A 24,803-nucleotide genomic window follows, 5' to 3' on the forward strand; every position below is an offset into this window, starting at 1 on the left:
TTTCATTGATTCCAAGTAATTAAAAGGTAATCTTCATTTGTTGGGTCATCAATTCTGCTGAATTCAAATGTCCACGTCCTGTCTTAATCTTGTGTTATATTCCTCTATCTTTGGTCCAAAGATAAGAAAGTGTACATTCACGTTTTCTTTTAATTATCCCCAAAGCCTCCTAATTATACTATTCTTTCAAATAGAAAAGAAAAAAAAGTTCCCTATTTTCCTGGAGAAATGAGAAAAGTGAAGCCTGAGGAATTTATGCATGTGATCTGAAATCAAATGGATATTAACTCTGGAAATCAGTATATTCCATTGATTATAGAAGACTGTTTTCCTAAGGTAACTACATTATTTGAATCTAGCCTGAAACAAAGTCTTAACGCCTTTTAAAGGAAAGAAAGGTAGCCTTTCAACTGGTTTATTTTCACCCATTTAATCTGTCAGCATGTTAACTGTTGTTTCGGATATTTCGGTATTTTGGTAATGCAGTTTACATTACTCTCTTGAATGATAAAAACAAAACAAAATATACAATGATATTTTAATTATAGTAATGTCATCACAAAGATTCTAAAAACAACAACAAAAAAAGAAGTACTTTTGTCTTTAACCAAGGGGTACTGATTCTGCTTTGCTTTTGCACCTGCTGAAAGGAATTTATTGGAAGAAATGGAATTGGAGATATTTGCCCTTTTTTATTAAAATCAGCTTAATAGTTCTTAGCAGCACCTGTTACCATACTTTGTGTATATTCCATCTTTGAGTACTAGATTTTCTCCAGATGTTTAGCTTTCTGTTTTCTTGAGACTCATGGCTTTTTAACAGTCAGTGAGTAACAAGCCCACCACTTGCCTGTAGCAGATACACAGAAGAAGGCCGTTTTAAAGGTTTTATATTAAGAAACAGAAGTTGATGGTTGATTTTGAAGATTCCCTTTTAGATATAACAGTGAGGTTATATGGCATTCCTGTGGACGGCGGATAACTGGGCAAAAACTGACTGATATAAAACAAACACTCTCATGATTAAGTTAGTTCTCGTGAGTATTTTATATATCTTGTTACTACATTTATTTTCTGGAATCATCTGCTGTTTGTACAGTAGGAGAATTCCCTCCAACTTGAAGTTAATAATACAATTATACCAAAGCATAAGAAAAATGATCTGTTGATTTTGTTGGTTATTTGACAGAGAAAACACAATTCGGCCTGCAAACTACTATCACAAAACAGTCTACATCATGACCAGACAACTGATTTTTTCACTGAAGTGTGGGCAAGATAAGAGGTCAATTGTAGTTACTTTGAAACTGGACCATTTCCTTCTGTGAGCAGGAGTAAGCTGAAGGTCTGAGGTAAGTAAATGTCCATCTCCTCATAATTCTATCTTGGCCAGCATTTCGTAGTCCTGCATGGCAATCGTGTGTGGGTGAAAGCCTCACTTTAAAAGAAGAGAATCACTAAGAATGTGGACCTCTGATGTAAATTAGGCCATAGCAATGTGCTTATCCTTAGTCAAATCTGGGGACATTTGTCCTGTTGAATTTTGGACACTAGACTAGAACTTTATTTTTGTTCATTGGCTTTTAGAATTTCAGATGGATCTCAAATCCCTACTACATAAATGATAAAGGGAACTGTTTCCTCCCTCAATGGGCTTTAAACTAGGTCCAAGGTGTTTTTGGAACAGAATGAAAATGGGGCTGATGACCTAAGATTTGGTGAGAGGATAACTTAGACTCCTCTCAAACTTGTTCTCCCTGATAGACTCTGAAATTTGATGGCCAGTGCTGCTCCTGTATCAGGAAGATTGCATCAGCTCCCAGTGCAGCTCATTGCCCTTTACAACACTAGGTGAGGACGAACGATGGCCTGCCTGACATATTGGCTGGGATTAATTCTTAGCTGTTCTTCCAAGTCTGTTCCTAGTGTATTTTTCACTTTCACATTGCGCTGACAGTAAATATGGGCATTGTAAGTATAAAAGCTACTGTGGTATGTGAGTCATTTACTCTGATTACAGAAAGGGTAAGGAACTTGACTGGATAAGTCTTTTCTTTGTTTTTAAGATTCATTTATTTTTAAAGTCAGAAAATGAGAGAGAGTGTGAGGGTTTGGTTACCAATATGTAGTCTTCTTTATCATAGCCTGGTGTAGACATCCAGATGATAAAGCAGAAATAAGATCAAGCATGTTGATGATGTAGGGCTGCTGTAGGCTTGGCTTCTCCAAGTCAGTCTTGGAACGATGGCTGTGAAAAAACCTGGTGCAATGGTACCTGGTTTCCGTGTACCTTACAAGTGACATAGCTGGAATAGCTGGTCACAGGACAGCATAGCACCCCCCACCTCAGATGATTGGTGAGAAGATTGTTAAGGTAGATTTAAAGGGTGTCACCCTGTTCTTGCACTGTACTTCTTCCTTGGTAAATCTGTTTACTAAGTTCTGAAAATGCTGTCTTCATACACAGATAATACTAATGGCGATGAATAGTTTTGTTTGTGCCTTGCTTTGTTGTGCTTGGGTTAACGAGTTGTGAGCTATTTGCTGCCTTCTGATGCCACTGTATGGGTACTCAGATGATGTTATTGATTAAACCATTGTAGTTAAGTAAAATTGAAGAGCCAGCGGCATTCAGGGCACTTGCGCTATCATGTGATGAGTCCCCTGATCCCTGCTTTTCTTCTCTCTACCTGTGTTTCTTGGAATTATTTCAATGTGTGTTACTCTGCCCTTCAGTTGCCTCACATTCTGTGACAAGATAGAGATCTTCCATCCACTGCTTCACTCCCCATATGGCTGCAATGGCCAGCACTGGACCAGGCTGAAGCCAGGAGCCTGCAGTATGCGGGATGCTGGCCTTGAAGGCTGCAGCTTAACCTGCAACTCCACAGTGCAGTGCCCATTATTATCTATTTTTATTTAAACAACCAGTTTTCAACTTTGCTACTCTTATCTTCCAATTTTCCAACTTGAATAGTAGTACCTTGGGTGGAAGCAGGAAGTTTCCTCAGAAATAAACTATTGAGAAAATATAGGTGTTAAATGAAAACAAAAGACAGAAAAGCATTTCAGCATGTTATTGACATAAGAGATGTTTGCTAGTGTTCTACCAAAAACAACTATCTTTTTCATTTTGTTGGTTACAAAAATAAACCACCTTTTTAGCTTTAAATTTTTCTTCTCAATTGAGGAAGCAAGACAATCTATAAAAAAGATTTTATATTACATGGTTGAATGCATAGCTTTATCCCTACTCGGGGCCAGGGCTGCGGGGTAGCTGGTAAAGCTGCCGCCTGCAGTGCCGGCATCCCTTATGGGTGCTGGTTCAAGTCCCAGCAAAGCAGTGGGAAAGCAATGGGAAAGCAGTGCAAGATGGTCCAAGTCCTTGGGTTCCTGCACCCTTGTGGGAGGCCCAGAAGAAGCTCCTGGCTCCTGGCTTTGGATAGGTGCAGCTCCAGCAGTTGTGGCCATCTGGGAAGTGAACTAGCAGACAGAAGACCTCTTTCTCTGTCTCTGCCTCTGCCTCTCTGTAACTCTGCCTTCCAAATAAATAAAAATAAATAAATAAATCTTAAAAAAAGATTTATTCCTACTCTTCCCCTGAGTCCTCTTTTAATAAAGATTTGTAAATATAAGGAAGCGGAAAGCAAGTTGTAAGGTGACAGGGGGAAACATTTGTATAAAGTAATTATAAACATTTTTTATCAAAACCCTTTATTGAGTATGGGCTGCATTGGTATGCCAAGGCCTGTGTAAGGATCTGGCGCTGTAAACCTTCATGTTGTCAACAAGTTTATATTGGATTCTTGCTGCAAGTCAAGCACTATTCTAGGCACTCTGAAAATAATAGCTGGAAGGAATAAAAATTCCAGGTTTCACTAAATTTAAGTTCTCCTGGGGAAAGTGTCAGACAAGAACACACTGTATAACTAAATTTTAAAATTTATTATGTCCTAAGCATTAGTGGGGAACACAAGGCAGAGTAAAGAGGATTGGGAGGACTATGGTGGTGTAATTTTTAATAGAATGATTTCAAAAGTGATCCAGGCAGAGAGACCGGCCAGTGAGAGTATGCTGGGACAAGTTCAAGATGAGAAAAACTGATAAAGGGTGCTGGTGTGGCAAGCGGCAGCTTAACCTGCTGTACCACAACACCAGCTCCTAACACATTCATTTTTAATCCTGTTCATTCCATGTTGGTGGATTTCATAGTCTTTCTTGGATATGGAGGCAGAAAAGGACAGATGGAGGATGACACATTGTTATTTAAAATGTTTATCTTTTTGTTATCACTGTAATGCACATTCATTGTAAGTTCAAAAAAGTAAAAAGTAAAAAATAATCCAAATTAAATGATTAAATTAAATCAATTATAATGTTGTTACCAAGAAATAATCACTGTTGGGGGCCAGTGCTGTGGCATAGCAGTCTAAAATCTGCTGCATGTGGCACCAGCATCCCATATCGGCACTGGTTTGAGTCCCAGCTGCTCCACTTCTGATCCAGCTCCCTGCTAATGTCCTGGGGAAGCCATGGAAGATGGTCCAAGTTCTTGGGCCCCTGCACGCACATGGGAGACCTGGAACAAGCTCCTGGCTCCTGGCTTTGGATTGGCCCAGCTCCAGCTGTTGCAGCCATTTGGGGAGTGAACCAGTGGATAGAGGATCTCTCTCTCCCTCTGACTCTTTCTGTATCTTTCTCTTTCTGTAACTCTGCCTTTCAAATAAATAAATCTTAAAAAAAGTTACTGTTAACATTTATATGTATTTCATTCCAGTCTTTTTCTATCTGCAACATATAATCTACCTATCATCTAGCTATACAATAAAATAGGAAAAAAATACTCCATGTAAGATGTCTGTTTTTGCACTCAAATTGTACCATTATCATTTGCCTATACCCTAAGATATTTACTGAAGCTGGAATACTCATGGTAGCATTTTTGTAACAAAGGTGCAGCATTATAGCACCACAGCTCATATAGTTAGGAAGATGTAATGTGTTCATTTGTACATTATTAAACAAATGTTGTTTTGATCATCCTTGAAAATAAATATTTTAATATAATTAAAATCACACATGAATTTATTTATCATTGAGTTTTACACGTTTGTTGGTATCTTCTCTTTTTTCCCCTTTTTTTCCTCTTATTGAGGTGAACATATACATTTTGGTCACACAAACGACCTTGTCATCAGGTTATTTAACATTCTGCCACTTACCTTTCAAATATATTTACTGTCTTTAATCTGCATGCTTATTTTTTTTCTATTGTTATTTCTTTCCTTGTTTTCAGAAATACTGTTTCTGATCTTGTTATTTATATTCACATCGAGTTTTTTTTCAAGCTCTTGTGTTATGGATTTTGTGATTCCCCTCCAAACTCTAAGTGCAATTTCCAAATAATTTTTTTTAGAGTTTGAGGTGTGGATGTAAATTAGCTTTTGTTTTCTCAATATCTGGACAGTTTCTCAATAGCATGTTTACAATAGTCAGTATTTCCCACTACATTTTTCTGCTTCATATAAATTTTGTTGCTAAAACATTTTTGGATATAAAATTTTTGTTGCATAAAGTCTTCATGTTGAATATAAATTTTTCTCATAAAATTTTCTTGCATACAAAATTTTTACATGTACCTGGTTTTGCTTCCACTGGTTTGTTTACATTTTTCATTGTGCTGAAATAAGTTTTACTATGTGGTGGGAAACATCACTGGAATATTTTAAATCTTAAACCTATGTTCTAGTTGATGGGGAAATCATTAGTAAAGAGGCTTTTCTTAAATTTTGCTTTATCCTATTTTTTTAATGTATTTTTTATTTAGTAAATATAAATTTTCAAAGTACAGTTAATGGATTACAATGGCTTCCCCCCTCATAATTTTCCTCCCACTCACACCCCTCCCATCTCCCGCTCCCTCTCCCATTCCATTCATATCAAGATTCATTTTCAATTCTCTTTATATACAGAAGATCAATTCAGTACATATTAAGTAAAGATTTCATCAGTTTGCACCCACACAGAAACACAAAGTGTAAAATACTGTTTCATTACTAGTTATAGCATTACTTCACATTGGACAGCACACTAAGGACAGATGCCATATGAGGAGTAAGTACACAGTGACTCCTGTTGTTGACTTAACAATTTGACACTCTTGTTTATAGCGTCAGTAATCTCCCAAGGCTCTAGTCATGAGTTGCCAAGGCTATGGAAGCCTTTTGAGTTCGCCGACTCTGATCATATTTAGACAAGGCCATGGTCAAAGTGGAAGTTCTCTCCTCCCTTCAGAGAAAGGTACCTCCTTCTTTGATGGCCCCGTTCTTTCCACTGGGATCTCACTAGCAGAGATCTTCCATTTAGGTCTTCCTTTTTTTTTTTTTTTTTCCCAGGGTGTCTTGGCTTTCCATGCCTAAAATACTCTCATGGGCTCTTCAGCCATATCCAAATGCCTTAAGGGCTGATTCTGAGGCCAGAGTGCTAATGCCAGGGGATCCCAATACAATCCCATCAAGGTGGCATGTACCAATGCCATGTCACTAGTCCAAGTGATCAATTTCAGTTCACAATTGATCACACTGATAGGTCTAAGAGTCAAAGGGATCACACAAACAAGTCTAGTGTCTGCTAATACTAGCTGATAGAATCAAAAAGGGAGAGAACGATCCATCATGGGAAGTGGGATACACAGTAGACTCATAGAATGGCAGATGTCTTTTTAAAAATTATTTCAGAATACTTTTACTGTTACAAGAAAAACTGTGATGTAGTATGAAGAGCTATCATATACCTGGTAGCCATCTTCCCCTATTGTTAATGTCTTATAGTCATATAAAAATTTGTCAATATCCATAAACTGCACCCAGCAACTTCTGTTGTTAACATCTCATATAAATATGATCTATCTGTCACAACTGGTATAAATTTCTACAAATATTAAATTAGGATTTATTATCTGTTCTCTTCCATTGCTTATCATTTATTTTTCTATTCTGAATAATCCTCAAAATAAACTCTCCCCCATGCTGCAAATATTGGTACAGAAATAAAATTTTTAGAATTTCATGTTCAGTCAAATAAATTCTGAATTTTCCATTGAATTACAGTATAAAATATGCAACATTTTTGGCATATTAAATGACTGAGTAGGTGAATGATGACTGGTGGACTGAATGAATGAGTGAAGTAGGATTCTTACATGGTAAGAATTTCATGATGAAGTTATATTGGTATATATAAAACTGAAAACTTTAATTATAAACTCAGTTTTATGGCTTTGGAATCCTAGTACAAAATGTTATTTGAGACAGGATGGAATAAGTGAAAATGTGAGATTTTTTTCCACCTTTTTCCATTTTATTTTCTGAAAGTGAGTGGAAATAAAATTTTTGTGGTAAAATATAAAGGTCTTTAACACCCTGGTTAGGCTGACAAATAAAATGGGAAACCTATCTGAGAGCTGATTTTTTAACAAGATTTTTTGTATTATATTTTTTGTCTTTCTGTTGCTTCTCTTTTTCCACTCACATTTTTCTTCCTCCTTGATTTCATTTTTTAAATACAACCTAATTAACTTCAACAAGAAAGATATAATAGCCAGTCAGTCATGAGAAAGAGAAAAAGAAAGGCAGAAAAGAAACTATCAAAATTAGTATATCTTTCTCATTAAACGGAAGATTAGATATTACTGTTTTGACTTCGCAGTCTCATGAGAAAGACTTGGCTAAGCACAACTACAACAAAGCATTCATTAGTATGACATATGGCAAAAATAATGGAAGTGGGACCCAACAAACCCATTCAGGTTAAAATCTTGAAGCTGTAATTGTAAGATAATTGTGTAGTCTTATTGTCAAGCAGTTACAGCGTGAGACTAATAGGATGCCAAGGGAAATGTTGTTGATCAGCACTTGAGAGCCTTAATTTTCCCCAAATTTTATTCACCAACTTGTTCAATGAATAGGGCTCTCTTGTGAAGTTGCTATTCATGTGTGAGTGACTGAGCAACTATGTGCTTCAAAGTGGGAGGCAAACAGAGCTGACTGAGAGGACGTGGAGTGGGCACTCATATAAAACAAGGAAAGATACATTACTACAGAAAGTTTAGTCCAAAAACCAGGGAGTGCTCCTCACATCTAGATTGCACTGAATGTGTAAATGACAGGATTCACTGTAAGTGTGCCAAGTAAACTATTGCATTACTCGTTTCAAAAATTTGCCTCCTTTAAAGAAGCGACTGTTATGTTTCCAAGAACAATTTTGAGGCTTGATCCAATGCTAAAATCTGTAGGTTTTCTTTTATGAGTGTTTTATGATTACAAATTCACATACTTGGCTGTTAAGAAGCTTATAAAAATATCTCAGGAATATTGAAATAGTAAAGATTCAAATATCTCTAATATATTTTTAATAGAAAGTGCAAAGTGTTGTATACCATTCTTATTTTAGGTGAAAAATGTGCAGTTTCCTCCCAATAACTGCTTATGTTATGAGTTTATTAATAATTTTATTTATAGTACACAGAGAAAGCAAAAAGAAATATCTCCATCTGCAGTAGGCAACCAGAATATGCCCTATTTTAAGAGCATGTTCATTTTACTATTTTCAGAATGAACTGTTCAATTTTTGCCAGAGTGAAATTATCAATGATCAAAGTTATCAGGATCCTAAAATTAGATTGGAAATATTTAAAATGAAATTTGAAATATCAGAATAATTAGATAAATTTATTAGAGTATATTTTCTATAACCTTTTAGGAATTTGGATATCATATTTGCCATTGTTATAAATGGTTAGTCTCAACGCCAAGGGCAGAAAAGTATGGAGAGATCAGAATCTTTTCCAAAACCATGCACCTGCTTAGCACTCAAACTGAAGTTTCTTCTTTCTTCTAGGCCCACGGAAATGATTTAAACAAATAACAATTGATATGCAGAACATTTACTTAAGTATCTATTTGTTTAAGGATGTCTACTAGCTCTTCTTTATAACATTTTGGTCATGATTCTCTTGAAATATATAATTGATTATGGCATATCTGTGCTCAAAATCCTCTGATGACAACCCATCTTTCCAGTCCACCTCACTGAGGTGCCCTTGTAGAGTCCTGCTGCTCTCTTTGTTACCCTATGACCTCATCTCCCACTCTATCTCCACCAACTTAACTCTGCTTCAGCTCTCTCTGGATTCTTCAAATTTGCCAGGCGTTCTTGGTCTCAGGGCCTTTGTGGTTTGTCCACGTGGATTGTTCTCACAAACGTGCCCACGTCCCTCTCCCTCATCTTCTTCAAGTCTGTGCCCCAGAGCTACTTTCAAATATGGGAAATCATTGCCCTCTTCCCCGTGTGTACTCTTTTACAGGTGCCAGTTCTGCTGTGCCTCCCTTTGTCTTGCTGAGCCCTTTCCCCCAAAGAGCAAAGTTCTCCAAGCCAAGCGGAAATATTTCGCAACCCTCCCACTTCCAGGGTTGCCCTGTAAATGGTATGGGTGAGCCTGCTTTGCTTCAGAATCAAGTGTCAGTGTAGGGCTTCCCTAGGTGACTGTTTACAATTAGGCCACTGTTACTGCCTAGATTTCCCTCCTTCCCTTTCCTCTGGCACATATTGCCTCTAATCTATTATATAATACATTAATTGTTTTTCTCCTCTGACTAGAATGCGAACTGCATGTGGCAGGGACTATTTGCCTACTTATTCACTGCTGTAGTACATTGGTCCAGATGGTAGTTGGCACACAGTATGTCTTCAATAATATTTGTTGGTTGAAAGAATAAATAGATTAAGGGCAAAAATCTATTTTCTGTCTTCTGAACAGTTGTAAAATTGATAAAAATTCATTTGGAGACACTATGTCATATGATATGTTTTGAGTTCATCTTTTTCTTTTCTCATGAAGCCTGTTCTAATAATTAAAATCTCTCTTATGAAGTCCATCAAGTATTGTCAAAGCTAAAAAATAGATTTTCTAAGTATGATAGTTTAATTCAAATTTAAACTATTGAGAAAAAATGATAGAAATGGCTGCTTTCCTTTAGTTTTTGAAATGTAATTCAACATAAGCAGAACCTTCATTTCTGAAAAAATGTGTTTGTTTGTTTGTAAGTTCTGAACTACCATTTCTGTGGTGGTCTGAACCCATTCTAATAAACATAAAAGAAATCAGCTTCTCAGTGTGTGAATCATTGTCTTCTGCAACATTTTCCCCACTGTGTTTTCCAAATACTTTGTAGTTTACTAAATATTTACTATTGTGGCTTAACCTGAATATTAATTTAATGAAGAAGTACCCTGCCAAATGAGACTTTTAAAAAAGAGTAAACTTCTTGACCACAACCACGACACCGAGCCCGGCACCCAGGAACCTCTGCCCGACATGCCGCCCCCAACCATGACTCCCAGCACCGAGGCTGACCACCACCACGACACCGAGCCTGGCACCCGGGAACCTCTGCCCGACGTGCCGCCCCCAACCATGACTCCCAGAACCAAGCCTGACCACAGTGATTTAATGCTACCCTGGAGTATGAATCAGTGTAAGGTGCTTTGATGCTACCGCTGCTATTGACACAATACCAGAAATGGAACCATCTCATCATATCTGGTGCTTTGGAACAACAGTAATCAACCCTATAAAGCAAGCTGCAAAACTCACATCTAGTAGGGGGCCACCCAACTCTCCGAAATGTATCATTTTATTTCATTCAATGGTAGCATATTCGCAGCTGAACATCACTAATTTTCCTACACTCTAACATGAAGCTAAGAGTGTTTTTAGAAAAAAAATTGACAGATTTTTCTTTCTGTCCAGAAATAAACAAATTGGCTTGCCAAAAAAAAAAAATAAAATAAGAGTAGGGCACTGTGCTGGGTAGAATCAGAAAATGAGATACCATGAACCAGACAGGACTAAGGATATCTTTATCTAGTGATCTTTTCAAGTATTAAAGTAATAGCTTATAAACAAACTTAGGTCAATATCTTTCAAACATAAACTTTAATACAACATTTTATCAAAAGAAACAGTCATACTTTGTCATTCTGAACACCTAGATTAGGATTTTGAAATTTTAGGAACTTTAGTGACTATATGAATCCAATTTTTTCATTTTTCCTAATGACAATTCTGGATCCTGAATAATTTAAGACAAAAAGGAACAGTGAAAAGTACCACTAAACATTAAATATTTGGGGAGTACTGGAGTGGGGAGGTGAAGGCAGTGTGCCCAGGACTGGCACAAGCAACAGAATGGAAATGGAAGTGCAGGGACAGTACTGGTAAGTACAAGTGATTGCTCCAGGTACCTTGCAGCCTCAAGAGAAGTGGGACGTGGGTGAAAAGCAGGGATGCACACAGCAGACCTTCAGTTGTAAACCTAGGAGTTTGCATTTGATTTTGTAAACAATGAAGACCTACTGATGCTTTTAAAAGAGCATGACTAGAGTTGTGGCCTAGAATGTTATGTAGTGGGGTGGGAAGAAGACTAGATGCTGGGAGATCATCAGCTAGTCTGACATAATTGGTGATGGGTATAGTCATATTAGATTGCTGGGATGTGTTTTTCCTGGACAGAAATGTCCACCTGAACTGAAGTTATGGTGACAGGTTGGAGAAATCAGATGGAAAGGAAAATATTTTTTGAGATAATTTAAGGGAATATGAGAAGTAAGTATATATTTCAACAACTTTCTCATGTGACTATAGCAGTAAGAGGATTTACCTTCTAGTATTAAACTTGAATTAGAATAATGAGATCTATAGAAATAAAGTGAGGAGGGGTCTGTTCAACACCTTCTCCCATTTTTAGAGTCAAGTGGATGTTTTACTAACTATTCAACAAACTAGATTGAATGACCAAATTTCTCTTTCCTAGACTTTTTAAAGTAGTATCTCCTTTGCTGTGATGCAAACCAAATTGAAGGGATAAATGGAAAGCTAAGATATTCTTGGAAACTAGATACAAGTAGAAACAATAAGTAAAATAGGTGTGGTCTTCAATATGTGAGAATATCAATAAACAAGTAATAAAATTACTTAGAAGAAAGAAATCAGAGTAACTTTGAGTGCCATTATGTACCAGATGGTCATGTGAGCATCTGTAAAGTCCGCAAGACAAGCTTCAGGCAAGAGACAATGTTGGAAAAGAGAAGAAAAATAAAGCTATTTCAAAGGGAATATCCTGGAAAGTTTGATTTTTTTGAATGCCTGTCAAGGATGTCAAGAGAATATGTATTGTATTTTAGGGAATGGAGCATATTCTGATTCTAGAACTGCAAATAAAGCCAATTAAGATGTTGAAAATAATAGAGGAAGTTGTGATGCACTGGGTTAAGATATCACTTGGGATGGTCCATCCCATATAAGAGTGCCTGTTTCAAGTCCCAGCTACTCCACTTCTTTTTTTAAAAAATATTTTTATTCATTTATTTGAAAGAGTTACAGAGAGAGTACGAGAGAGAGAGAGAGAGAGAGAGAGAGAGAGAGAATCTGGTTCACTCCTCAGATGGCTGCAATGGACAGGCTAGGCGAGGTCAAAGCCAGGAGTCTGAAGCTTCATCCACATCTCCTATGTGAGTAGCAGGGGCCCAAACACTTGAGGCATCATCTGCTGCTTTCCTCAGGTCATGAGCAGGGAGTTAGATTAGAATTGGATCAGCTGGGACACAAACTGCTGCCCATATGGGTTGCTGGGGTCCCACTCAGTGCCTCTACTCGCTACACCACAATGATGGACCCCCTACTCCACTTCTGATCCAGTCTCCTGCTAAGATACCTGGGAAACACAAGTGACAGCTCCAATACTTTAGTCTCTGCCACACACATGGGAGACCTACATGGATGTCCTGGCTCCTGACTTCAATTTGACTCAGCTCTTTGCTGTTATGGCCATTTGGGGAGTGAATCATAAGATGGAAGATACCTGTTTCTCTATTTCTCTCTGTCTCTATCACTCTGCCTTTCTTATAAAAGTAAATAAATCTTTAAACAATATTTTTCAAACTAAAAAACCAGAAAATATATCTCATAATAATTTATATTTAGTCTATTGAAAGTCTTATTTAATTCACCCTTGACAAAGGTTTTATGATTAAAGAATTATTGTCGTTATATATAGGAGTACAGAAAATTTTATAAAATCTTTTTATGTATCATTTTAGTAGAATATTTTATCTATGAATAAGTGATGTAAAATACTCTGAATATGTAAGCTGTGATATTTGTTCATCTTGGGTCAAATTTCTTACCATAAGACCACATCTGTAATTTATTAGTGTAAATCAATGGAAATATGATATGATTCAATTAAAAATTTTTAAATGAACTCATTGCAAGATCATACTTTTTAAAGTAAAATATTTGTAGTTAAATTATTTTCAACAAATAATTTCCATTTGATTTAAGGAGGACACTTTCTTATTAACATGAACTACTGATAAACCACAAGACAGCATGTTTGGAAAAGCAAGGTGTATTAAATTATACATGGTTGCTTAGGGAATTGTTCAAGGAAATACTAATAGTAATAGTATAAGCCCATAGGTATTATGGTAAGTACATCCATCATGTAAGAACAGTTGTCATTAATAAAGCCTCATTGCCAACTACAAAGAGCTTTCAAAGCATTTTCCACTTGGGTTACTGTATTGTCTTAGAGATTTTAAAGATTCATTTACTGGCTTAGGAAATTGAAAATAAAATGTCAAAACCAAAAGTGTAAAGTTCTGCAACAAATATTTAGGTTTGATATACCTGTGCTGTAAGAACATAAGCAAAAATAAGACATAGATATGAGTTCAGTTGAGTATAGTAAATCAAATAGAATCATTTGATAAAAGACATTTAAGAAAAATATAACACATTTACCTAACAACATTCATCTTTCATTCAATTTTGTAAAAGCTTGTGACTTCTTATTCACTTCTCTTTATCTCCTATGCTGTCATTAAAGGTTCACATATTTTATTCAGGCCTATCCTAAATTATTGGCAGCTCCCTGACTGTAAGAATGCACTTTAAATCTCCTTACACATAAAGAGTGTCTTGCAGAGTAAGTATTTGATAAATCTGTAATGTTTAATTACAAATTCCTTATCATCTATATGAAAATTGTTGAAGATCTCACTTTAATTAACAGCTAGCATCTGCTGAATGCCATCTATTCAATGGAAAGTGTTTTACCTGGACTATCTAATTCACCCTTCAAAACATACCTAATTGTTAAAAAGTTCTTCTAATAATATGGTTAGCATTCCTTAAGAAAACTGAAACAGTGTCTGAGTAACAATCAGGATGCCACAGTTATTTGTGGAGAGAGAGGATTGCAAACCCTGGCAAATGCATGCTAGCATCTTGCTATGACTTTATGTTGAGTCTACACTTCTATAATCAGCGTCCTAACTTCACATAAATGATCTGGAAATCTGGAAAGCTTGTGAATTCAGCTAGCATTGTAATTCAGAAATGTGCAAAATGCATCTCTGGAATTCACTTCCAGGGTGCTCAGTGGCACCACCACAGGTACTAAGTCTCCACATTCACACAAGGATCCTGGATTTCATCCTGTGCTTTGAAGCCCATAGGGCCTGAGCTTCCCCTTCTCCAATTTCATTGCCAGGCCTGTCAGATGTAGCTGTTCTGAGTGGGTCTACCATTTCTCACCCTCTTTAAATGGGCCTATGGCCACAGCCACCTGTTCTCCAGCCTCCATCCTCAGAGGCCCAGCTCCCAGCCGGCCACTGCTGTGGTTGTTTTAAGATTCTTTTCCATTGACTGCTTGTTTCATGTCTCTGAGTGTGGTTAGAAATTCCAGTGCTTTGTGCTTCATCTAATATCTAATTCCAAATACTTACTTTCCTCTGAATCTATTGCTTATAACATAAGGATTTTTGGCTCTAGGAAACAGAAGATTACTCTCAAAAACTATCAAAAAGAAGAAAGGAGACCAAGAGAAAGATACCAAGAGAAAGAACCCAAGCACAAGACATGGTCAAATAAAAATGACAAGTATAGAGGATTTTTCTTTTACCTCAGCAATAACACATGGCTTTCATATGGCTTCTCATTTACATCCAACATGTTACATTCAATTACAAATTCCTACTCTGCATAACATATCTCTGTGATGAGATTAATACACTCAGTGTGATGTCCTAGGATGACTGATAGATGAAGTGTCTGACAGAAGAAACATTTTATTCTTAAGGTAGGATATGGCATTTGTGCTGTTGTCCCTTAAAGATGATTTTAACAATTAGATTTATATGTGAAGGTGGTAAGAAACACTTGCCAAATACCACAGACACCTTAATTTTCTTTTATAGTAAACCTTCACCAAGAACTGCCGCAGCATTAGTCAAACTGGTTTAAGTTTTCAATTATCTACCATCTTGCTCCAGGTACCATCAATCTTTTTATAATTAGCCAGAATAGAAATAGGATACATGATGAAAATCCACAGAACACCATCTTCCAAGCCTATAACGCTAATAATAAACACTTCATACTTGTGTATGACTTATTGTGACGGGAAAGTGAGGCCCAGTGTCTGTAGTTTTACTTGCCACCATAATAGTCTTTACTTCAAGAAGCCAGTATAAGAATTCTGCAATATACTGTGAGAGTGAAGCATGAATAATGGAAATACAGAGATTCCATAGAGTGGGGTATGAGAAACAGAGACCTGTGAGATTAATTTATATTTGAATTCCATTTATGACTTGGCTCCCATAGGCTTTTAAAACTCTTGTATGTTTTCATCTGGATGTTCATGAAGAGTGTTTTTTAGAGCCAGTCCATGAAAGCTATGATCATTTCTCCTATGATAGTACATCATTTCCTAGGAAATTACTCATAATTGCTTTAGGGAATATTAGGTAATTGCCCACATTGTATGTACCCAAAGAACCAAGGAACCAAGGCAAATCCACCATGTGGATCAAAGGAGTATTTTTTTTTTTTTTTAACCAATTTTTCTATTCACTACTGTTTGAGAATATTTTCCCCTGGAGGAACATTTGCACTTTTCTTTTTTTTCTTCTTTTTCTTTTTTTTTTTTTTTTTTTAGGACACCTGCCCTTCTATGGGTCTGCTGTGTATCTCACTTCCCATGTTGGATCATTCTCTCCCTTTTTTATTCTATCAGCTAGTATTTGCAGACACTATTCTTATTTCTGTGATCCCTTTGGCTCTTAGTCCTATCATTATGATCAATTGTGAACAGAAATTGATCACTGGGACTAGTGAGATGGCATTGGTACATGCCACCTTGATGGGATTGAATTGGAATCCCCTGGTATGTTTCTAACTCTACCGTTTGAGGTAAGTCAGCTTGAGCATGTCCCGGATTGCACATCTCTTCCCTCTCTTATTCCCACTCTTATATTTAACAGCAATTACTTTTCAGTTAAGTTTCAGCACTTAAGAAGAATTGTGTATTGATTACAGTATTCAACCAAAAGTATTAAGTAGAACAAACAAAAAACATACTAAGAGGGATATCATATCAAGTTGCTCATCAACAGTCAGGGTGAGGGCTGATCGATTGTTCTGAATAGTTTGAGAAGAATTGGAGTCAGTTCTTCTTTAAATGTCTGGTAGAATTCAGCAGTGAATCCATCTGGTCCTGGGCTTTTCTTTGTTGGGAGGGCCTTTATTACTGTTTCAATTTCTGTCTCAGTTATGGGTCTGTTTAGGTTTTCGATGTCTTCCTGGTTCAATTTAGGTAGGTTGCATGTGTCCAGGAATCTATCCATTTCTGATAGGTTTCCCTGTCTGCTGGCATACAATTTTTTTTTTTTTGAAGTTTTATTCATTCATTTGGAAGGCAAGGTTTCAGAGAAGTGGGGATGGGGAGGAGACCTTCCATTGGTTCAGTCTCCATGGCCACAATTGCCCCTGGGACAGGGCCATACCAAAGACAGGAACATGGGTTTCCATGTACATCCCCACTCCAGTACAAGAGCCCAAGGATTTGGGCCATCTTCCACTGCTTTCCCAGGCACATTAGCAGAAGTGGAGCAGCCGGGACTCAAACCAGCCTTCATGAGCTGTGTCAGCCTCACAGGAAGCAGCTTAAGCAACTGTTTCATAATGCTGCTCCAACAACTTTTCTTGAGGATCATTCATTGTATATGTAGTTTCCCATCATTCTGCTAGACTTTTAGTGACAAACTCAGGTTATTTTGGAGAAGTGATACATCCTACACTTCATCCATTTCTTGCCATAATAACTGGTTCATGGATAAATACATAATCCAATCAAAGCCAGTCATACTCGGAATCCAGGCTGGAAAGATAACTGACTACTTTTACTATCAATTGAACCTTGAAAAGGGGGTTAAAGTTATTTTCAATAAGGAAACCATTTTTCCAATGATACAGAGCAGAGAAACAGAAAAAAAATTTGATGATAGTATTTGATTCTATTTTTTTTTTTTTTTTTTTGACAGGCAGAGTGGATAGTGAGAGAGAAAGAGAGACAGAGAGAAAGGTCTTCCTTTTTGCCATTGGTTCACCCTCCAATGGCTGCCACGGCCGGCGCGTTGCTGCCGGCGTACTGCGCTGATCCGAAGCCAGGAGCCAGGTGCTTCTCCTGGTCTCCCATGTGGGTACAGGGCCCAAGGACTTGGGCCATCCTCCACTGCACTCCCTGGCCACAGCAGAGAGCTGGCCTGGAAGAGGGGCAAGCGGGACAGAATCAAGCGCCCCAACCGGGACTAGAACCCAGTGTGCTGGCGCCACAGGCGGAGGATTAGCCTATTGAGCCACGGTGCCTGCCAGTATTTGATTCTTAAAACAAAGATTCCCATTATGGTAGCCAACAATTTCATCCTACCTACATTGGATTTTTGCTATATTAATACAGTTTTCTTCTCCTTTCATTCCATTCTGTACTTCTATGGAGATAAGAATTTAGGGCACTATCTATGAAGACCATGTACTTAAATCATTATATATGCTTGCCTTTTCTTTTTAATAGTGTATTTCCCTAACCACTAAAGAAAAAATTAATTGGAAGACATAGAATATGTTGTTTTCATGTTTTAAATAGCTGTTGAAATATAGTCTATTTTAATAGATACATTATTAACATGAGAAAACTCAAATTACACGAAGTATTTTGCATCATTTCTAATAAGAAAATACAGAATTCTTTGTGTGTGCTTAAAAAGTCAGTGGCATTAAGAGTTTTCCTCTTAACTACATCAAAGTGAAAATTCGGTTAATTCTATCATTGACTAGAAGTACAATGAATACACATTTGTACATGGATTCTATAGCTCAGTATGTATAAAGAAGTTTAAGAATGTCTCATCATGCTCAGAATCTTCCCCGACCTCGGATCAATGCTAGAGATGACCTTTACATTATATTCACAGCTCCACTAGTGATGTCGCAGTCTATCTGCTGGGCCACCATAAGAATGCCAGGGGAGAGAATTGTTACTGGTAACTATGTCCTCCCACTGTGCGTCCAAATGGGCGGCATTAAGGTGTCAGCTACAAACAGATCATCTTCCATACAAGGAGGACAGATTGATTTGCTGGGATAGTGTATTTTTCCAACTAAAAAGAATTATTATACTACACAGATTTTTAAAATCCACTTTTCCTCTTCTTATAAGACATTTATTTGAAAATTTCCAAGCAGATAATTGCAAAATAAGAATTCATGATTTTTAAAGTTTTCTATGTTGTGTGTGCTAAAGCACATATTTTCTCAATGATCATAGTAAGTTTTTCTATGATGATATTTTTATGTTGGAGCAAAGTTAGCCAAAAATAGTTCCTGATTTTAAAACAGTGTATGTTTTTACATAGACATTTTAAGTTAAACTTTTATACATTTTATGTTTCTATGTTATATGGCCATTTTATGTTGCATTATGTAACATTTTCATATATGTGCATATGTTTATGCTTTTACACAATTGAGCTAAGTACAGAAAGTTTGTATTTAAATTTTTTGATTTCCAAACTCATTCAGCTTTTCATTAAAGGTAAAAAAGGATTTTTCAAAAAAGCATGGATCATTTATCTGACTACTGTACTCTGAAAAAAGAAATTTCATTGAGCAGTTAGCACCAAGGATCCTCATCATTTGGGTCTTACAGTATAGATCCCAAAGGCAGAATTCATAGACATACAAGTACTCTAAAAATAACTCCTCACTCTCTGCTTTATATCATCTATGGGATCACTTTCCAAATTTAATCTTATATATTCAACATTTTTACATAGGTTCTGTTTCACGACTTAAACTATATATAGCCCTCCACACTGACATAGTAGTATATGTAAATAAGCCTTGAAAACGTCACCATCCTCAGTAAAATTTATAAAGTCAGAACATAATATTTTAATTGTTTCAGGAAATCAAAAATTATTAAGGCAAGCTCTCTTCCAAACAAGATTTCAAGTACTTTTTTAGCTTAAACTGCCTTACTTTGTTTTCTTTGTAAGTATATACAGCTTAATTAAAGCATGTTTGACTAAACATCTGGATAAATGTCATGGTTTCCAAAATAGCTCTATATGGGCAGAAAAGGGTCTATTATTAGTATATTTGACAATAACAAAGTCATATGTGGTTTTAAGCAGCAGCTAGGGGGAAATAAGCTTATCATAAGAGGATCATGTACGTTACTCCTGATGCTTGGCCAGCACATATTCAGATACCACAGTTAAATAAGTTCTAGCAGCTCCTCATGAGAGTATGTTCTCCTGAGATGAATAAAGGAAAGAAGAATTGAGTGATAACAAAGTATTAGTTATTTTTCTTCCTCTTAAAATTTGTGCATACTGCATAGACTGTTGCTGTTTGCTGTTGACATCATTGAGGATTTGATGACAGTAAGGAAGTCACTGGTTTATGTGATACTTATCATATTATGTTCTAATCTTCTGGCGGTGGGGAGGAAGAAAAGTTAAAGGGAATTCAGAATCTCTTCCTGTTAGTCACTGCCCCATAAAACAACCTGCTAGAATGGAGAAGACAAAGTCAGTCGGTCCACATTGGGATTCTGGCTCTTATTACTAACTAAACACCATTAAGCATAGATACAGGTATTCTGAACCTCACTAGTCTAACGACTAAAATCATAAGTATTTCATAGGCCAGAAGAAAATTTTGGAAAAGTATAGAAAACGTTTTCCACAGAGCCTGACTTCTATAAGATTCTAAGTTACATTTTTCTTTTTTCACTTTCTGATAAAGAATGTAACAGGAGAATGGCTATTCAGGGAAGAAGTAAATCATTTAACAGTTATTTACAATCATTTTTTTCTAGATTAAATGCTATAATTTTTTTATTTGACAGATAGAGTTAGACAGAGAGAGAGAGAGAGAGAGAGAGAAAGATCTTCCTTCCTTTGGTTTACCCCCTCAAATGGCCGCTACGGCCGGAGCTACGCCAATCCGAAGCCAGGAGCCAGGTGCTTCCTCCTGGTCTCCCATGCAGGTACAGGGGCCCAAGCACTTGGGCCATCCTCCACTGCCTTCCTGGGCCACAGCAGAGAGCTGGACTGGAAGAGGAGCAACTGGGACTAGAACCTGGTGGAGGATTAACCAAATGAGCCATGGCGTTGGCTCCTAAATGCTATAATTTGATGAATACATAAATTTAACAGTTTTTAAGATGATTTTTCAGCACAATTCCTGTATCTTAGATGTTTTTGGATTTATTTCAGTTTTATCTTTTTTAAACTTCATTTTTTAGTTTTTAGCAGATTTTTTTTTTTTTTTTTGGTCAGGCAGAGTGGACAGTGTGAGAGAGAAACAGAGAGAAAGGTCTTCCTTTGCCGTTGGTTCACCCTCCAATGGCCACCACGGCTGGCGCGCTGCGCTCATCCGATGGCAGGAGCCAGGTACTTCTCCTGGTCTCCCATGTGGGTGCAGGGCCCAAGCACTTGGGCCATCCTCCACTGCACTCCCTGGCCACAGCAGAGAGCTGGGCTGGAAGAGGGGCAACCGGGACAGAATCTGGTGCCCCAACCAGGACTAGAACCCGGTGTGCCAGCACCACAAGGCAGAGGATTAGCCTAGTGAGCCATGGCACCGGCCCAGCAGATTTTAATATATTTCATAGATAAAATTCTAAGAATATATTGATTTTCTCTCCCCTTCTCCTTCCTTCTTCCTTCTTCCTTCTTTCCTTCCTTCCTTCCTTCCTTCCTTCCTTCCTTCTTCCTTCTTTCTTTCCTTCCTTCCTCCCTTCCTTCCTCCCTTCCTCCCTCCCTTCCTGCCTCTCTTTCTTTCCATCTCTTTTTCTTTCTTTCATTCAATGTTTTGATTTTAATTAGAAGAAAAATGGGAGTACTGGGCTAACCTCCACCAATGGTGCTAGCATCCCTTATGGGCGTCAATTCAGGTCCTGGCTGCTCCACTTCTGATCCAGCTCTCCCCCACAGCCTGAGAAAACAGGAGAATATGGCCCAAGTGTTTGGGGCCACATTGAGTCCTGAAGCTCCTGGCTCCTGGCTTCAGACCAGCCTAGCTCTCGTTTTGTGGCAATTTGGGAAGTGAACCAGTGGGTGAAGGACTTTCTCTCTGTTTCTCCCTCTCTCTCTCTGTAACTCTCTCTCTCAAATAAATAAATCAAATATTAAATAAAATATTTATAAAAATGAAAAAAATTCATTTCTATATCATTTTATTTGTGGTACAATTTGAGCAATGGAAATTGCATGAAAATGGTATAAAATTATGAGCCAAAAATGCACAAGTCTTAATGATATAGCTATATGGAAAAAGACAGGAAATTAATATAACTGTACTTTTAGCAAAAGCAATGAAAATGTGTGGATTATGAGCTAGCCTCTATGTTAAGCCTTGTGTACGTATTATGTCCTCTTAATCGTTGTGGTAAGCTTTGCATAAGATTTTTTATACATTCCTAGGACCTGATCAATTTTCCCCAATCTCTGCTATTATCACAATTCAAGCCACCATCACATTTTGCCTTATTTACAGTAGCAGTCTCCCAGATAGTCAATACTTCCATCATTATTCCCAATCTACAAAAAGAGTGCTGCTTTTAAAATACTACTGAGAGATCCAATAACTCCTCAGTTCACAATCTGCCAGGACTCTTTTTCAGGCAAAATTAAGTCCATATCCTTAATACGTTACAGACACTGCTTCCCTCTCATTAATAGTTCTCTTACTTCAGCTCCTATAAGATTCTTCTTGACCCATTTTTCCATAAACCCTCTGAACTTGTGTTTCTTCCCCTCAGGTATGATGACCACTCATAACTCAGGAAATTTGTTCTAGCCGTTCTTTCTGCCTAGAACATTCTTCCCTTGTGTTACCTGCAAGACTAACCCACACATAGCCTTTAAGTGTTCCCTCAACACTACCTTCTCAGTAAGATCTATCCTTTCTACTCTTTCTCCATACTGTAGATTCCATTCACCTTGCGTGACATATATTTATACACATTACATTGTTTATTATCAATTGTTTCATGAGAGCAATGGCATTTTAAACTGCTTACTTATGTATCATCTGCATGTTGTAGATGTTCAATGAATGTTTCTAGAATGAAGAAGTGAGTGTCCTTCTTGGTATAGCTATGCTGTCCTAAATCTAGGACAATTCTTTCACAATGAAAATACTGAAATACAGAAGCAAAACAAAATATTCATTTTCTTTCTATCTTCTTATTTTGTTCATATTCATTCTCCTTCTTTCTCTTTCTCTCTCTCTCTCACCCCCTCTTCTCTTCCCTCTCTGCCCCCCCCCAACACAGACACATATTCAGGCATGTGCACACACACACATACACGCAGGAACACAGTGGGGGGGGGATTTGTTAAGCAATGCCTAAAATGTAAAAGGTTTAATACAGCATGTGGGAGTGATTTTAAAAAGTCATATGAGGTTGATTATTTCTGATAAAACAGTAAGTAGAATAAGGTTCCAAGCAGCCGCATGAATTGCGCTGTATGTTTTCATTACTATTCAACCACAATTCTTCTCACACACAAAGAAAGAAATACCTAAACAATCACGTTACAGGAGAATATTTTTATTTTTTATTTTTGTAGATTCTTTCAGTACCTAATGAATGATGCCACTAATTTGCATCAGAGTATATTTTTGTATCCTGCAAACTTCTCTTAAAATATATTATCAGAGCTTATACTATATTGTGATACTTGGGTGAATAATGAAAGGAATTCTAATTTAATGGTGCATTATAGCATTCTTCCTTTTTTTTTTTTTTACTTCACCATATGTTTCTTATCCCATCTAAGAGCTAACGCAAGTTTGGAATTTCCTAAAGGCCATAGGTTATTACAAAAGCCACTGTATTCTTTTCAAAGTCCTTAATTAGCAACCATGTTCTATACATGATAAAGGTGATAAATTGTATCTACTTGAACATATAAACTATTTATGTTAAAATTATTTTGAAGTCAGTTAACCTACAACACAAAAACATTTTCAGGAAAATGTCTACTGTTTTGTGGCTACCAACTTGGGTTTCAAAGTTGCAGATAAAGTTGGAAAAATCAGGGTATTGAATCTCCCTGTGTTTAACATAAAGTACATGTAAACAGAAAGCTACCCCTATTGTCAAATAGTGTTTTCCTTTGAGCTAATTTTTCTTGGACTATACGTTGTTAAACTCTTTATACACCCCTAATATTCCAGGCTAGAAGGAAACAAATGTAACCTGGTTGTGAATTTGTTTATTTGCTTCAATGTAGCCAGTATTAGTTAAATTAATAAAGGCCTAAATGGAATGTTTTGGATGTTGTGTCCAGCTGTGTGGCCTGGAGGGAAGAAACCATAGGCTAGAGAACTACAAAGCAGTTGATATAGTATCATTACTTGGAAAAGAAAATAGAGATTTATGTAATAAAAATACTTCCCTTTCACACACATGCTGTGGCTGTGTTTCTCTCTAACCCCACTTTCCCCTCTGTCTCTCTCAAATATGAAGCATGTGCATTAGCAATGGGGATAAACACACAGGCAGCTTGGCCCACATGCGAGGTGCTAACAATGAGGCATGGTGGATTTCTGTGGCCAATTTCCAGAAGGCTAATATAGGCGATTTCTGTCCTCCTAAAAAACAAAATACAATAGGATTCAAGGAAATGAAGTTGGTTAGAATGAAACAAATGGCTTTAATGATTGAGACAACCATCAAGTCAAAAAAATTTTAAAAAATCAAAATATTTTAATGTTGTTGGGCACTTAATGTGTTCATGTACTTGTTTGCTTTCTGACCATTAAAAATATAGAGAAAATCAGTTAAATTCCCAAAATAGTTTTTGTAATCATGGGTATTGAGCTAGATGGAGTTAAATTACTGTCCTAGAATGACACTTTTCATCTTAGTGTTTTTAGAAGATCATTTGACCCTTCTAAGATGTAATACTTCATTTGTTAAACAAACATAATGAGAATTCATTTCTAATAGTCTGGCTGAGTGGATAATACTTACAAGGATCATATCATACAGCCTGGGATATAGTATCTAAGAAATATCTTCTATTTTGATTTTGATAGTTAATAATAATTTCTTCCTAGGTATTTTGACTGAGTTAGTTAGAAAATGAGACAGATCTGTTTGCTTTATTGGGCATTCTCAGTAGTTTTCATTAAAGGTAAATAGGCATATTAAGCACATATTCTGAAATTAGTCATCTCATTATAAAGTTTGTTTTCTATGTGAGTTATCTAGGCATGTATTTTTTTTTTCAAAATAAGTGACCTAGTAATTATTTCTAAATAAGTCAGAGTTGAAGTTTATTTCATTTCTAATCATAAGAGCCTCCATCTGGAGCCCA

Source organism: Oryctolagus cuniculus, chromosome 4, assembly GCF_051225735.1.
Source record: "Oryctolagus cuniculus isolate XC-2025 breed Fujian yellow rabbit chromosome 4, ASM5122573v1, whole genome shotgun sequence".
In the NCBI taxonomy this organism is placed as follows: Eukaryota; Metazoa; Chordata; class Mammalia; order Lagomorpha; family Leporidae; genus Oryctolagus; species Oryctolagus cuniculus.